This window comes from Pristiophorus japonicus, chromosome 21 (genome assembly GCF_044704955.1).
Source record: "Pristiophorus japonicus isolate sPriJap1 chromosome 21, sPriJap1.hap1, whole genome shotgun sequence".
Lineage (NCBI taxonomy): Eukaryota > Metazoa > Chordata > Chondrichthyes > Pristiophoridae > Pristiophorus > Pristiophorus japonicus.
In genome coordinates, this window is record NC_091997.1 from 57,631,138 (window position 1) to 57,648,693 (window position 17,556).

The 17,556-nt window shown below is 46.9% G+C and overlaps 1 protein-coding gene across 1 annotated transcript in view; it reads left to right on the forward strand.

Annotated features, from left to right (window-relative positions):
- Positions 1-17,556, forward strand: part of LOC139233534 (parathyroid hormone/parathyroid hormone-related peptide receptor-like) — a 61,090-nt gene that overhangs the window by 12,528 nt on the left and 31,006 nt on the right. The window lies entirely within an intron of this gene.

Here is a 17,556-nt window from a genome sequence, read left to right on the forward strand (position 1 = left end):
ATGACCCTGCTCTTCCTGTTGGTCACCGATTTACTATCTGGCTGTGTAGTCTTTACCTGCGGTAAGACTAACTCGCTAAACGTGCTATTCACATCATTCTCAGCATCGTGGATGCTCCAGAGTTCATCCACCTGCAGCTCCAGTGCCACAATGCGGTCCGTCAGGAGCTGCAGGCGGATACACTTTCCGCACATGTTGTCGTCAGGGACACTGGAAGTGTCCCTGACTTCCCACATAGTACAGGAGGGGCATAACATGTGTCCGAGCTGTCCTGCCATGTCTTAACCTCTAGATAAACTTAATTTGTCAACAACAATGCTAAATGTTACTTACTGATAAAGAAAAGAAAAAAGAAAAGCTACTCACCAATCACCAGCCAATCACTTACCCTCTTGGCTGTGACACCTTTCGATTTCTTTCTACTTCTTTTTTGCCTTCTCTCCTCGCTGCAGCTGCACCGGCTCCTCGAACTGTTGGGTCTTTTGTAGGCCGCTCGCCTCACGAACTCCTGCTTCCCGACTGCCACCGCTCTCCTCGAACTGTTGGGCCTTTTGTAGGCCGCTCGCCTCACGAACTCCTGCTTCCCGACTGCCACCGCTCTCCTCGAACTGTTGGGCCTTTTGTAGGCCGCTCGCCTCACGAACTCCCACCTCCCGACTGCCACCGCTCTCCTCGAACTGTTGGGCCTTTTGTAGGCCGCTCGCCTCACGAACTCCCGCCTCCCGACTGCCACCGCTCTCATCGAACTGTTGGGCCTTTTGTAGGCCGCTCGCCTCACGAACTCCCGCCTCCCGACTGCCACCGCTCTCATCGAACTGTTGGGCCTTTTGTAGGCCGCTCGTCTCACGAACTCCCGACTGCCACCGCTCTCCTCGACTCCCTTGCGCAGTAGCGTGTGTAGGGGTTCTAGCAGGGTGCTTAACCCAGATAGGAAATTACTGGAATAGTTAAGGAGTCCCAGGAACAACCGCAGTTCCATCACATTCTGTGGTCGCGGTGCATTCTTGATGGCCTCCGTCTTGGCATCGGTGGGTCTGATGCCGTCCGCTGTGATTCTTCATCCCAAGAACTCGCCGTCTTGTGCCAGGAAAACACACTTCGAGCGTTTCAACCTGAGCTCCACGCGATCCAACCAACTAAGAACTTCTTCCAGATTTTTCAAATGCTCCATGGTGTCCCAACCTGTAACCAATATGTCGTCCTGGAAAACCACTGTACAAGGAACCGACTTTAGCAGGCTCTACATGTTCCGCTGGAAAATTGCCGCGGCTGACCGAATCCTGAATGGGCACCGGTTGTAGATCAACAGACCTTGTGCGTGTTGATTGAGGTGAGGCCTTTCGTAGACTCCTCCAGCTCTTGTGTCATGTAGGCCGAGGTCAGGTCCAGCTTGGTGAATGGCTTCCCTCCAGCCAGGGTCTCAAATAGATTGCCTTGGGTAGCCGGTACTGGTCCTGCAGCGAAAAATGGTTAATCGTTACTTTATAATCCCCGCAAATTATAACCGTGCCATCCTCCTGAAGACCAGGACAATCGGACTGGTCCAGCCGTTGAATTCCACCGGCGCGATGATGCCTTCACGTTGCAGCCTGTCCAGCTCAATTTCCACTTTTTCACGCATCATGTACGGTACCGCCCATGCCTTGTGGTGGATGGATCGCGTACCGGGAACCAAATGGATCTGCACTTTCACCCCCTGGAAGCTTCCAATGCCTGGCTCGAACAACGATGGGAACTTGCTCAGAACCTGGGTACATGAGGCGTCGTCGACGGACGAAAACGCTCGGATGTCATCCCAGTTCCAACTGAATTTTCCCAACCAGCTTTTGCCAAACAATGTGGGGCCATCCCCTGGAACAATCCACAGCTGGAGTTCGTGTACTGCTCCGTCATAGGAGACTTTGACTTCAGCACTGCCAATTACAGGGATTAGTTCCTTGGTGTAAGACCTTAGTTTGGTGTGAATGGGGCTGAGCTTGGGCCTGTGTGCCTTTTTGCCCCACAGCCTGTCGAAGGCCTTTTTATTCATTATGTACTGACTTGCCCCCGTGTCCAGTTCCATAGATACTGGAATACCGTTCAGTTCAATTTTCAACATTATTGGTGGCTATGTCATGGTGAATGTGTGTACTCCGTACACTTCTGCCTCCTCCGTACGAGTCTCCAATTCAGCTTGATCCACAGTGGCTCGATCTTCCTCTGCAACATGGTGGTTTGCAGGGTTTGCAGCTCGCCTGCACATTCGTTGGAGGTGTCCCATTGTTCTGCAACCATTGCACGCATAGTGCTTAAAGCGGCATTGATGGGGCAGACGATCACCTCCGCAGCGCCAACAAGATGTTAACTGCCTCGCATTAACGATTGATGGCGGACTCTGGGTCAATTGAGGTCAGGCCACAGCAACCGCTATGTACGTTCTGCCATGTACATTTCTGCTCGAGACCGATGTTACTTTATGCACAGTACTGGCCAAAACTTCTTTACTCTGCAAAATCTGTTTGTTGTTGTCACTGGTGGATATAAATGCCTGCGCTATCGTTATGGCTTTACTTAGACTCGGAGTTTCTACAGTCAACAGTTTGCAAAGGATTGTCTTATGTCCAATGTCCAGTACAAAAAAGTCTCGAAGCATTTGTTCTAGAAATCCCTCAAACTCTCAATGTCCTGCGAGGCACCTTAGTTCGGCGACATAGCTCGCCACTTCCTGGCCCTCCGATCGTTGACATGTGTAGAACCGATACCTCGCCATCAAAACACTTTCCTTAGGATTTACATGCATACACAATTCTTCATAGGATTTCTCTGTCAGTTTTGCCAGAGCCAGGAGATTCTTTATGAAGCCATAGGTTGTTGTCCCACAGACAGTTAGGAGGATTGTCCTTCGTTTGGTAGCGTTCTCGTCCCCTTCCAGCCCATTGGCCATAAAGTATTGGTCAAGTCTCTCCACGAAGGCCTCCCAATCATCCCCTTCTAAGAACTTCACCAGGGTACAGACTGTTCTTTGCATTTTCGCGCGGTTGTTCGTTACCTCGTCGCCAATTGGTACACTCATAATAAAGGATGAAACTGAGTACTGTGCACAATGAGCAAGTGTGACCTTAGCTCTTTTAAGACTCCAGAGTGCAGGTACCTCGTGAGTAGCCTGCTTATATACTGTGCTCCCAAGGGATGCTGGGATCCCTTGGGACTCCAACAGGTGGGCCCTCTGGTGGTCAGGTGTCATGCAGGTTACACAGGGTTAAATACATTACAGAGGTATTGAGTACAAAAACAGGGAAGTTATGCTGAAACTCTGGTAAGGCCATGACTGAAGTATTGTGTCCAGTTTTGGTCACCACACTTTAGGAAGGATGTGAAGGTGCAGAGGAGATTTACCAAAATGGTTCCAGGGATGAGGGATTTGAGCTACAAGGTTAGGTTGGAGAAGTTGGGGTGGTTCTCTTTGGAGCAAAGGAGGTTAAAGGGAGATTTGATAGAGGTGTACAAGGTGTACAAGATTATGACTGGTTTGGATAAGGTTATCAGAGAAAGGCTGTTCCCATTAGTTGATGGTACAAGGACTAGGGGACACAGATTTAAGGTTTTGGGCAAGAGATACAGGGGGGATGTGCGTGTCATGTATGTAACCACAATGTAACACCACTGTATTACTGTATACACTCAACCTAGATGCACACCTTGACCACAAGGGGTGAACTTGTGGGAGACACTCCTTACCTGATCTCACAGGTATAAAGAAGGAGGTCCCATGCAGTGTCAGGGTCTTTGGAGTCCTGTGAATAAAGAGTCAACCTTGTCCCCAGAATGTGCCTTGTGTGGTTTCATGCTATAGAGTAAGGACTTTACAGTGAGGAAGAACTAACAGAAGAGAGTTGGGATAAATGGTTCATTCTCTGGTTGGCAATCAGTAACTAGTGGGGTGCCGCAGGAATCAGTGCTGTGACCCCAACTATTTACAATCTATATTAACAACTTGGATGAAGGGACCGAGTGTAATGTAGCCAAGTTTGCTGATGATACGAAGATGGGAGGAAAAGCAATGTGTGAGGAGGACACACAAAATCTACAAAAGGACATAGACAGGCTAAGTGAGTGGGCAAAAATTTGGCAAATGGAGTATAATGAGGTTATGCACTTTGGCATAAAAAATCGAAGAGTAAGTTATTTACATGGAGAAAAATTGCAAAGTGCTGCAGTACAGCATGAAACAGAAAAGGATACAGCAAGTGATCAGGAAGGCCAATGGAATCTTGGCCTTTATTGCAAAGGGGATGGAGTATAAAAGCAGGTTAGTCTTGCTACAGTTATGCAGAGTATTGGCGAGACCACATCTGGAATACTGCATGCAGTTTTGGTTTCCATATTTACGAAAGGATATACTTGCTTTGGAGGCAGTTCAGAGAAGGTTCACTAGATTGATTCCAGGGATGAGGGGGTTGACTTATGAGGAAAGGTTGAGGAGGTTGGGCCTCTACTCATTGGAATTCAGAAGAATGAGAGGTGATCTTATCGAAACATATAAGATTATGAGGGGGCTTGACAAGGTGGATGCAGAGAGGATGTTTCCACTGATTGGGGAGACTAGAACTAGGGGGCATAATCTTGGAATAAGGGGCCACCCATTTAAAATGGAGATGAAGAGGAATTTCTTCTCTGAAGGTGGTAAATCTGTGGAATTTGCTGCCTCAGAGAGCTGTGGAAGCTGGGTCATTGAATAAATTTAAAATGGAAATAGACAGTTTCTTAACTGATAAGGGAATAAGGGGTTATGGGGAGCGGGCAGGGAAGTGGACCTGACTCCACGATCAGATCAGCCATGATCATATTGAATGGCGGAGCAGGCTCGAGGGGCCGTATGGCCTACTCCTGCTCCTATTTCTTATGTTCTTATGTTCAGTTGGAGGACTAAAAGGTGTTAGAGTTCCGAGCTCGGTAAACAGTCCGCAGAACTTCCGATGCTCAGTCTCTGTTCCGATGCCACTTTTAATATCTTGTCCTTACCCCTTCTGCCTGATGATTCACATCTTTCTGCATTATCGAATAAAACTTCATATTGGGTGAATTTTAATGAGCTTCTTCCCTTGTCCCTCATGAATAAATTTAGCTTTAATGATTTATTTTTCTATACACTGGTACAACTCCCCTAGTTTGTTATCTAATCAATAGTTTTACTCTTGTTGCTCCTCTATCAAGTAAAACTTCTAATTATAAATCGGTACCATTCTATCCTGTCTCCTGCTTCTAAAAATGTGTTAATTATAGTAAGCAAACATACATTTACCGCACCGAACGCTGGGCTTCACCCTCGGCATCGCATTCGGACATAGCAAAGGCATACCCAGCCCAGATGAGCTGGCAAAGTCCTCCTCACCAACATCTGGCGACGTGTGCCAAAATTGGGAGAGCTATCCCACGGACTAGTCAAGCAACAGCCTGACATAGTGATATTCTCAGAATCATGCCAATCTGCCGATGCCCCAGACTCCAACACCATCCCTGGGTAGGTCCTGTCCCACCACCAGTGGTATACAGTCAGGAGGGAGAGGCCCTGGGAGTCCTCAACATTGTCTCTGGACCCCGTGAAGTCTCATGGCTTCAGGTCAAGCATGGGCAAGGAAACCTCCTGCTGATTACCACCTACCCCCTCCCTCAGCTGATGAATTAGTACTCCTCCATGTTGAACACCACTTGGAAGAAGCAGTGAGAGTAGCAAGGGCACAGAATATACTCTGGGTGGGGGACTTCAATATTCATCACCAAGAGTGGCTCGGTAGCACCATCACTGACCGAGCTGGCCGAGTCCTGAAGGATATAGCGACCAGACTGGGCCTGCGGCAGGTGGTGAGAGAACCAACACGAGGGGAAAACCTACTTGACTTCTTCCTCACCAATCTACCTGTCGCAGATGCATCTGTCCATGACAGCATTGGTAGCAGTGACCACCGCACAGTCCTTGTGGAGACGAAGTCCTGTCTTCACACTGAGGAAATCCTCCATCATGTTGTGTGGCACTACCACGTGCTAAATGGGATAGATTCAGAACAGATCTAGCAGCTTAAAACTGGGCATCCACGAGGCACTGTGGGCCATCAGCAGCAGCAGAATTGTATTCCAGCACAATCTGTAACCTCATGGCCCGGCATATCCCTCACTCTACCTTTACCATCAAGCCAGGGGACCAACCCTGGTTCAATGAGGAGTGCAGAAGAGCAGGCCAGGAGCAGCACCAGGTGTACTTAAAAATAAGATACCAACCTGGGGAAGTTGCAACACAGGACTGTATGCATGCTAAAGAACATAAGATTTAGGAACAAGATCACGGCCAATCTGGCCGTGGACTCCGCTCCACTTACCCGCCCGTAACCCTTAATTCCCTTATTGGTTAAAAATCTATCTATCTGTGACTTGAATACATTCAATGAGCTAGCCTCAACTGCTTCCTTGGGCAGAGAATTCCACAGATTCACAACCCTCTGGGAGAAGAAATTCCTTCTCAACTCGGTTTTAAATTGGCTCCCCCGTATTTTGAGGCTGTGCCCCCTAGTTCTAGTCTCCCCGACCAGTGGAAACAACCTCTCTGCCTCTATCTTGTCTATCCCTTTCATGATTTTAAATGTTTCTATAAGATCACCCCTCATCCTTCTGAACTCCAATGAGTAAAGACCCAGTCTACTCAATCTATCATCATAAGGTAACCCCCTCATCTCCAGAATCAGCCTGGTGAACCTTCTCTGTATATAACCTCCAAAGCCAGTATTTCCTTCCTTAAGTAAGGCGACCAAAACTGCATGCAGTACTCCAGGTGCGGCCTCACCAATACCCTATACAGTTGCAGAAGGACCTCCCTGCTTTTGTACTCCATCCCTCTCGCAATGAAGGCCAACATTCCATTCGCCTTCCTGATTACCTGCTGCACCTGCAAACTAACTTTTTGGGAATCATGCACAAGGACCCCCAGGTCCCTCTGCACCACAGCATGTTGTAATTTCTCCCCATTCAAATAATATTCCTTTTTACTGTTTTTTTTTTTCCCAAGGTAGATGACCTCACATTTTCCAACATTGTATTCCATCTGCCAAACCTTAGCCCATTCGTTTAACCTATCTAAATCTCTTTGCAGCCTCTCTGTGTCCTCTACACAACCCGCTTTCCCACTAATCTTTGTGTCATCTGCAAATTTTGTTACACTACACTCTGTCCCCTCTTCCAGGTCATCTATGTATATTGTAAACAGCTGTGGTCCCAGCACCGATCCCTGTGGCACACCACTAACCACTGATTTCCAACCCGAAAAGGACCCATTTATCCCGACTCTCTGCTTTCTGTTAGCCAGCCAATTCTCTATCCATGCTAATACATTTCCACTGACCCCGCGTACCTTTATCTTCTGCAGTAACCTTTTGTGTGGCACCTTATCGAATGCCTTTTGAAAATCTAAATACACCACATCCATCGGTACACCTCTATCCACCATGCTCGTTATATCCTCAAAGAATTCCAGTAAATTAGTTAAACATGATTTCCCCTTCATGAATCCATGCTGCGTCTACTTGATTGCACTATTCCTATCTAGATGTCCCGCTATTTCTTCCTTAATGATAGTTTCAAACATTTTCCCCACTACAGATGTTAAACTAACCGGCCTATAGTTACCTGCCTTTTGTCTGCCCCCTTTTTTAAACAGGCGTTACATTAGCTGCTTTCCAATCCGCTGGTACCTCCCCAGAGTCCAGAGAATTTTGGTAGATTATAACGAATGCATCTGCTATAATTTCCGCCATCTCTTTTAATACCCTGGGATGCATTTCATCAGGACCAGGGGACTTTCTACCTTGAGTCCCATTACCTGTCCAGCACTTACCCCCCTAGTGATAGTGATTGTCTCCAGGTCCTCCCTTCCCACATTCCTGTGACCAGCAATTTCTGGCATGGTTTCTGTGTCTTCCACTGTGAAGACCGAAACAAAATAATTGTTTAAGGTCTCAGCCATTTCCACATTTCCCATTATTAAATCCCCCTTCTCATCTTCTAAGGAACCAACATTTACTTTAATCACTCTTTTCCGTTTTATATATCGGTAAAAGCTTTTACTATCTGTTTTTATGTTTTGCGCAAGTTTACCTTCGTAATCTATCTTTCCTTTCTTTATTGCTTTCTTAGTCATTTTTGCTATCGTTTAAAATTTTCCCAATCTTCTATTTTCCCACTAACCTTGGCCACCTTATTTGGTTTTTAATTTGATACTCTCCTTAATTTCCTTGGTTATCCATGGCTGGTTATCCCTTCTCTTACCACCCTTCTTTTTCATTGGAATATATTTTTGTTGAGCACTATGAAAGAGCTCCTTAAAAGTCCTCCACTGTTCCTCAATTGTGCCACTGTTTAGTCTGTGTTTCCGGTCTACTTTAGCCAACTCTGCCCTCATCCCACTGTAGTCCCCTTTGTTTAAGCATAGTATGCTCGTTTGAGACACTACTTCCTCACCCTCAATCTGTATTACAAATTCAACCAGACTGTGATCACTCATCCGAGAGGATCTTTTACTAGGAGATCGTTTATTATTCCTGTCTCATTACACAGGACCAGATCTAAGATAGCTTGCTCCCTTGTAGGTTCTGTAACATACTGTTCTAAGAAACAATCCTGTATGCATTCTATGAATTCCTCCTCCAGGCTACCCTGTGCGATTTGATTTGACCAATCGATATGTAGGTTAAAATCCCCCATGATTACTGCCATTCCTTTTTCACATGCCTCCATTATTCCCTTGATTATTGCCTGCCCCACCGTGAAGTTATTATTTGGGGGCCTATAAACTACACCCACAAGTGACTTTTTCCCCTTACTATCAGTGGGAGCAGCATGCTATAGACAGAGCTAATTGATTCCACAATCAGCAGATCAGATCAAAGCTCTGCAGTCCTGCCACATCCAGTTAGGAATGGTTGTGGGCAATTAACAACTAACGGGAGGAGGAGGCTCCATGAATATCCCCATCCTCAATGATGCCAGAGCAAAGCAAAAGGCATTCGCAACCATCTTCAGCCAGAAGTGCCGAGTGAACGATCCATATCGGCCTCCTCCTGAGATCCCCACCATCACAGAAACAAGTCCAGCCCAGCCAATTCAATTCACTCCATGTGATACCAAGAAATGGCTGAGCGCACTGGATATAGCAAAGGCTATGGGCCCCGACAACATCCCGGCTATCGTACTCAAGAACGAGCCGTGCCTCTAGCCAAGCTGTTCAGGTACAGCTACACTTGCATCTACCTAACAATGTGGAAAACTGCCCAGGTATGTCCTGTCCACAAAAAGCAGGACAAATCCAATCCGGCCAGTTACGACCTCATCACTCTACTCTCAAACATCAGCAAAGTGATAGAAGGTGTCTTCGACAGTGCTATCAAGCAACACTTACTCACCAATAACCTGCTCACCGATATCCAGTTTGGGTTCTGCCAGGACCGCTCGGCTCCAGACCTCATTACAGCCTTGGTCCAAACATTGATAAAAGAGCTGAACTCCAGAGGTGAGTTAAGAGTGACTGCCCTTGATATCAAGGCAGCATTTGACCGAGTGTGGCATTAAGGAGCCTGAGTAAAACTGAAGTCAGTGGGAATCAGGGAGAAAACTTTCCACTGGCCAGAGTCATACTGAACACAAAGGAAGATGGTTCTGGTTGTTGGAGGTCAATCATCACAGCCCCAGGACATCACTGCAGGAGTTCCTCAGGGCATTGTCCTAGGTCCAACCATCTTCAGCTGCTTCATCAATGACCTTCCCTCCATCATAAGGTCAGAAGTGGGGATGTTTGCTGATGATTGCACAGTGTTCAGTTCCATTCGCAACTCCTCAGATAATGGAGCAGTCCATGCCTGCATGTAGCAAGACCTGGACAACATTCAGGCTTGGACTGATGAGTGCAAAGTAACATTAGTGGCACACAAGTGCCAAGCAAGGACTGTCTCCAACAAATGAGAGTCTAACCACCTCCCCATGACATTCAATGGCATTACCATCGCCGAATCCCCCACCATCAATATCCTGGGGGTCACCACTGATGAGAAACCTAACTGGACCAGCCACATAAATACTGTGACAACAAGAGCAGGTCAGAGGCTGGCTATTCTGTGGCAAGTGCCTCACCTCCTGACTCCCCAAAGCCTTCCACCATCAACAAGGCACAAGTCAGGAGTGCGATGGAGTACTCCCAAATGTAACTCTCCACTTGACTGGATGAGTGCAGCTCCAACAACACTGAAGGAGCTTGATACCATCCAGGACAAAGCAACCAGCACCTCCAGAATCTGCGACCTCTACCGCCTAGAAGAAACAGGGCAGCAGGTGCATGGGAACACCACCACCTCCACATTCCCCTCCAAGTCACACACCATCCTGACTTGGAAATATATTGCTGTTCTTTCATCGTTGCTGGGTCAATGTCCTGGAACTCCCTCCCTAACAGCACTTTCACCACACGGATTGCAGCCGTTCAAGAAGGTGGCTCACCACCACCTTCTCAAGGATGATTGGTGATGGGTAATAGATGTCCTTGCCAGTGACATCCACATCCCAATAATAAATAAATAAATAATGGTTACTTGTAAAAGTTAACGACCAATTAATATTCTCTCGAGTATGTAGAGGCATTTTTTAAATTGGGTTTATTGCCTAAATTGATCATTGCTTTAGTCAGTGTTAATTTAACAGTTCACTGGTCATTGCATTTACATTGACTTATTCCTCGTCACTTGACTGGCAAGAACTAAATTTTATTATTAAAATATAGAGAGATCAATAATAGTATAATGTTAGCAGATTTCAGGACGATCTGATTAACCCTTTCCTTACACCAGTACAGCTCAGTATGGCCCAGCCTGTCATTTATCTCAGCACAGCTCAGTATGGCCCAGCCTGTCACTATCCCAGCACAGCTCAGTATGGCCCAGTCTGTCACTATCCCAGCACAGCTCAGTATGGCCCAGTCTGTCACTATCCCAGCACAGCTCAGTATGGCCCAGTCTGTCACTATCCCGGCCCAGTCTGTCACTATCCCAGCACAGCTCAGTATGGCCCAGCCTGTCATTTATCTCAGCACAGCTCAGTATGGCCCAGCCTGTCACTATCCCAGCACAGCTCAGTATGGCCCAGTCTGTCACTATCCCAGCACAGCTCAGTATGGCCCAGTCTGTCACTATCCCAGCACAGCTCAGTATGGCCCAGTCTGTCACTATCCCGGCCCAGTCTGTCACTATCCCAGCACAGCTCAGTATGGCCCAGCCTGTCACTATCACAGCACAGCTCAGTATGGTGCTCATCTTTGCCTGTGTGCCAGCCTTGGCTCGGTACTGACCTGTGTCAACAAGAGCAGTTGAAAAAAGCGCGTGTTACAAATGACTATGCCCTGCCCCATTAACAATGGCAATACCATGCCTGGCTCCTGAACATGTTAGTGGGGATTGAGGAGGCTGCATGTTCCCGGCGTTACAAATGTTACTGGGTAGAGACAGTGAGAGTGTGAGCAGATTATTGAACCGAGTCTGTGAGCAAAGAACGAGCGAACAGGAAAACAGAACTCCCCAAACCTAGAGTAAGGAACAGACTCCTGGCTAAATCAATCTGTCCTCAATCAGTCCTCTCCATCCAATGGGAGCTGGATACATTCCTGTGAGCAGGAGGTTGTAGGTTCTCAGGATCAATATAGATAGAGGTGACCAAATAGTAGCTGGGATACTAACTGATTACTGTATTACTGAGGGTGATCGCGAGAAGTAGACGTGTTGCCTGTCCAAAGCAGCCATCATTTTGTGGAGATGGCCAATCGACTCATGCTCCTCACTATAGTTTGCTTGATTTAGGGGATTTGGTACAAATTTTGGAGCCAGTGATTTGGCTCCGAGATTGTTCACTGTATAGACGGAGTGAAGTTGACAGGCCAGACGGCCTTTACAGAACTTATAACAAGGTGCTCACCGTCAATTATAGCCTGGGAACTGTGCTGTGCCAAACACTTAACACAGGAACAAGAGGAGGCCATTCAGCCCCTCGAGGTGTTACACAAGAACAGGAGGAGGCCATTCAGCCCCTTTGGCCTGTTACACAGGAACAGGAGGAGGCCATTCAGCCCCTCTGGCCTGTTACACAGGAACAGGAGGAGGCCATTCAGCCCCTCGAGCCTGTTACACAGGAACAGGAGGAGGCCATTCAGCCCATTTAGCTGGTTCCGCCATTAAATTAAATTGTGTGATCTGTACCTCATCAACTTTGCTCTATATCCCTTGATACACTTAATTAACAATCCATCGACCTCAGTCTTGAACATTTCCATTGACTCCCAGCATGCACAGACTTTTGAGGGAGGGAGTTCCAGATTTCCACACCCCTTTGTGTTTCCTGATTTCACCCCTGAACAATCTTGCCCTAATTTTGTTATGCCCTCTTGTTCTGTATTATCCCCCTCGTTCTGTATTATCCCCCTCGCTCTGTATTAGTATCTGTGTTGTAGTGTTTTCTGTAGTTGAGCAGCCAAGAGAGAAAGAGTGAAGTACAGAGAGTGATTTATCAAGAAGCTGCGCTCCGATTGTTGAAGGGATATGTGGGGCTGTGTAATTGGGAGAAGTTTCAGGATAGCTAGTGAGGTCAGGCTCAATGATCAATCTGACGACCCATTGACTCTTTCTAATCACACGGAGTTCCCAGTGTCGTGAGGTTAACGCTCTGATATTCTGCCGAGACAAGGAAACAGAAAGACACACAGTGAGCAGAAGCAGGTTGCTTCTGTCTCTCCGGCATCTGTCTGATTCATCTTACAAGTGACAGATTTGTGGCCACGCTCTGTGTATACAGAGGGCCTCCCATGGGTGTGAGGCAGTGAAAGACCTTCGCCCACAACTGACAAGCTAAACACATCGGAGTAACAGTCAGCGACACAAATCAGCCAACAAAAATACCAAGAAATCTATCGAAATCAAAGAGGGATTAAAGGAGCCTGCAGCTGAGTACACCTCCTGTTGCATGCTGCTTGTTGAATTTTCAGTATGCTCAGCAACAGAAGCCCAGAAATGACCGCAGTGTTACTGCCAATACTGAGCGTTTGGATTGACTTGCGTTCCTGTTTTAATGATGGTGTTAACCTATTTGTTCCTTCAGTTGTACAGAGCTTTGGTTCTGGACTACTGCGATCAGTTCTGGGCACCACACATTCAGCAGGATGATCCCAGGTCTGAAAGATTTAAATTATAAGAACAGGTTGCATAAACTTAGTTGGTATTCCCAACTAATGGGACTAAAGGTGGACAAATCCCCTGGACCTGATGGCCTGAATCCTGGCATCTTAAAGAGGTGGTTGCAGAGATAATGGATGCATTGGTTGTAATCTACCAACATTCCCTGGATTCTGGAGAGATCCCAGTGGACTGAAAAACCGCAAATGTAATGTCCCTATTTAAGAAAGGAGGGAGACAAAAAGCAGGAAATAGTAGACCAGTTAGCCTAACATCTGTCGTTGGGAAAATTCTGGACATTTATAAAACCATAATGCAGTCAAGCAGAGTCAACATGGTTTTATGAAAGGGAAATCATGTTTGACATATTTGCTTGAGCTCTTTGAGGATGTAATGAGCAGGGTGGATAAAAGGGAACCAGTAGATATCATGTATTTGGATTTCCAGAAAGCATTCGATAAGGTGCCATATAAAAGGTTACTGCACAAGATAAAAGTTCACGGGGTTGGGGGTAATATATTCGCATGGATAGAACAGAATGTGCCTAACAGAAAGCAGAGTGTCAGGATAAATGGGTCATTTTCAGGTTGACAAAGTGTAACTAGTGAGGTGCCACAGGGATCTGTGCTGTGGCCTCAACTATTTATAATTTATATTAATGACTTGGATGAAGGGACCAAGTGTAATGTAGCCAAATTTGCTGATGAAACAAAGATGGGTGAGAAAGCAAATTGTGAGGAGGATGCAAAGAATCTACAAAGGAATATAGACAGGCAAAGTGAGTGGGCAAACATTTGGCAGTTGGAGTATAATAAGGGAAAATGTGAGGTTATCCACTTTGGTAGGAAAAATAAAAAAGCAAATTATAATTTAAATGGGGAGAGATTACAAAATATAGTGGTACCGAGGGATTTGGGGTCCTTATGCATGAAGAACAAAATTTTAGCCTGCAGGTACAGCAAGTATTAGGAAGGCAAATGGAATGTTGGCCTTTATTGCAAGGGGGATGGAGTTTAAAACTAAGGAAGTCTTGCTACAACTGCACAGAGCATTGGTAAGACCATACCTGGAGTACTACGTACAGTTTTGGTCTCCTTATTTAAGGAAGGTTATATGGATTTCAGCAAGGCTTTTTGATAAGGTCCCACATGGCAGACCAGTCACGAAAGCAAAAGCCTATGGGCCTGAAATTGATGAACTCACCGCCCACTGCCGTCGATATTCCTCTGGAAGATCTGCCCAGTGCCACTTTCCATTTGGGCTGGAGCGGGCAGGAGGGGAGAACTGCCCGCTGACATCAGCGGATGGCCAAGTGGCGCAACTGACCTCCCGCCTGCCGGGATTCCAGATTGGTGGGGGCGGGAGTTGGCACCAGACGGTGAGTATGAAGATCCTGAAAAAAAGGTTAGTAAAACATTTTTTTTTTCCACAGCGACTTACTTCAGTGGGGTCCCCTGAAGGTTTTTCTTTGCAGGTCTTCGACCCTCCGTGGGCCCGTCTCCATCATCGGTGGCACTTGGGCGGTGAGTGCCTTTGCCAATGAGAATGAGAGCTCCTGCCTGCTGCCACCCAGATTGGCGATGTAAATCTCTCATTTGCTGCCCGCTGCCCTTTGAAGGACGTTCACGATAAATGTCCTGCCCAAAGTAGTCAGATACCTCGGTGGCCATCGGTTGTTCTTTGGGCAGGTGGGGGCCTTCACCAATTTCGGGCCTCATGGGATCCAGGGCAAAGTGGCAAGTTGGATCCAAAATTGGCTCAAAGGCCGAAAGCAAAGGGTAATGGGGATGAGTGTTTTTGTGACTGGAAGGCTGTTTCTAGTGGGGTTCTGCACGGACCAGTGCTGGGTCCCTTTTTGTGGTATACATCAATGATCTAGATTTGAACATATGGGGTATGATTAAGAAGTTTGCAGATGATACTAAAATTGGCTGTATGGTTGATAGTGAAGAAGAAAGCTGCGGACTGCAGGAAGATATCAATGTACTGGTCAGGTGGGCAGAACAGTGGCAAATGGAATTCAATCCGGAGAAGTGTGAGGTAATGCATTTGGGGAGGGCTAACAAGGAAAGGGAATACACATTAAATGATGGGACATTGAGAAGTGATGAACAAAGGGACCTTGGAGTGCATGTCCACAGATCCTTGAAGGTAGGAGGCCAGGTAGATAAGGTGGTTAAGAAGACATACGGAGTACAGAGTGACGTCGGGGTCAGAATATTCACCTCTAGGAATTGGGTTAGAACCAACTCAAAAGGCATTGGATGAGTGTCTCCTCCCTCAGCCAGTGGTAAAAGTCAGATGTGAAATGATTGCAGCTCGGAGCATCATGCTGACAATGGGAGATCATCTTCAGCTCCTGGTGTGAACAAATTGGCTGAAGACCAGCTTCTGTGATGGTGGGGACCCCAGCAGGGGGCTGAGATGGATCATCCACTCGGCTGAAGATGGTTGTAAACGCTTCAGCCTTGTCTTTTGCACCCACGTGCTGGGCTCCCCCATCACTGAGGATGGGAATGTTCATAGAGGCTCCTCCTCCCGTTAGTTGTTTAATTGTCCACCGCCATTCACGACCAATTGTGGCAGGACTGCAGAGCTTTAATCTGATCCTTGGTTGTGGGATCACTTAGCCCTGTCTGAAGCATGCTGCTTCTGCTGTTTAGCATGTAGTCCTGTGTTGTAGCTTCCCCAGATTGGCACCTCATTTTTAGAAAGAAAAAAGAATGAAAAGCTTGCATTTATATAGCGCCTTTCACAACCACCGGACATCTCAAAGCACTTTACAGCCAATGAAGTACTTTTTGAAGTGTAGACAGTGTTGTAAAGTAGGAAATGTGGCAGCCAATTTGCACACAGCAAGCTCCCACAAACAGCAATCTGATAATGACCAGGTAATCTGTTTTAAGTACACCTGGTGCTGTTCCTGGCATGTTCCTCATTGAACCAGGGTTGGTGCACCTGGCTCGATGGTAATGGGAGAGTGAGGGATATGCCGGGCCATGAGGTTACAGATTATGGTGGAATACAATTCTGCTGTTGCTGATGGCCCACAGTGCCTCATGGATGCCCAGATTTTGAGCTGCTAGATCTGTTCTGAATCTATCTATTTAGTACGGTGGTAGTGCCACACAACATGATAGAGGGTGTCCTCAGTGTGAAGATGGAACTTCGTCTCCACAATGGCTGTGTGGTGGTCACTACTCCCAATGCTGTCATGGACAGATGCATCTGCGACAGGTAGATTAGTGAGGACGAGGTCAAGTAGGTTTGTTCCTCGAGTTCTCTCACCACCTGCAGGCCCAGTCTGCAGCTATGTCCTTCAGGGCTTGGTTAGTAGTGATGCTCCGGGCCACTCTTGGTGATGGATATCCTAAATATATTCTACCCTCAGTGGTGTTTAACATGGAGGAGTACTGATTGATCAGCGGAGGGAGGGCAGTCGGTGGTAATCAGCAGGAGGTTTCCTTGCCCATGAGCCTGATGCCCTGAGTCAATGTTGAGGACTGCCAGGGCCACTCGCACTGACTGTAAACCATTGTGCTGTCCCACCTCGGGTGGGTCTGTCCTGCTGGTGGGACAGGACATACCCAGGGATGGTGATGGAGGAGTCTGGGACATTGGTTGAAAGACATGTTTCTGGGAGTATATCAGGCTGTTGCTTGACTAATCTGCGGGACAGCTGTCCTGACTGGCACAAGTCCCCAGATATTGGTGAGGAAGACACTGCAGGATCGACTGGGCTGGTGTGCCTTTGTCGTGTCTGAATCCGATGCCAAGGTTGATACTGGGTGGCCCGTCCAATTTTCTTATATTTTCTTGTAGCGGTTTTGATACAACTGAGGGGCTTGCTAGGCCATTTCAGAGGACAAATAAGAGTCAACCACATTGCTGTGGGTCTCTGGTCAGGTTTCCTCCCTAAAGAACATCAGTGATCCAGTTGTGTTTTTACGACAATCCAATGGTGTCATGGTCACCATTACTGATACGAGCTTCTTATTACAGATTTAGTTAATTAACTGAATTCAAATTCACAAACTGCGATGGTGAGATTTGAACTCATATCTCTGCATTATTAGTCCAGTAACATAACGACCATGCAAGTATACCCGACATCCATTCAGACAGGGATTAAATTGGTGGGACAGAGTCCATGCCAGGGTAATGTTTACATGGGCTGTGGGAGGATATGAAATGGTTGAGTGGAGCAACATTGCCTTAGTTCTGGCCCAAACCCTCACACTTCACACCTGATACAGACTGGGAGCTCTGTACGTTTAAATATACTGTGAAATATTTGGAGTGCCTGAGCAGTTCACAACTAAGTCTTGTT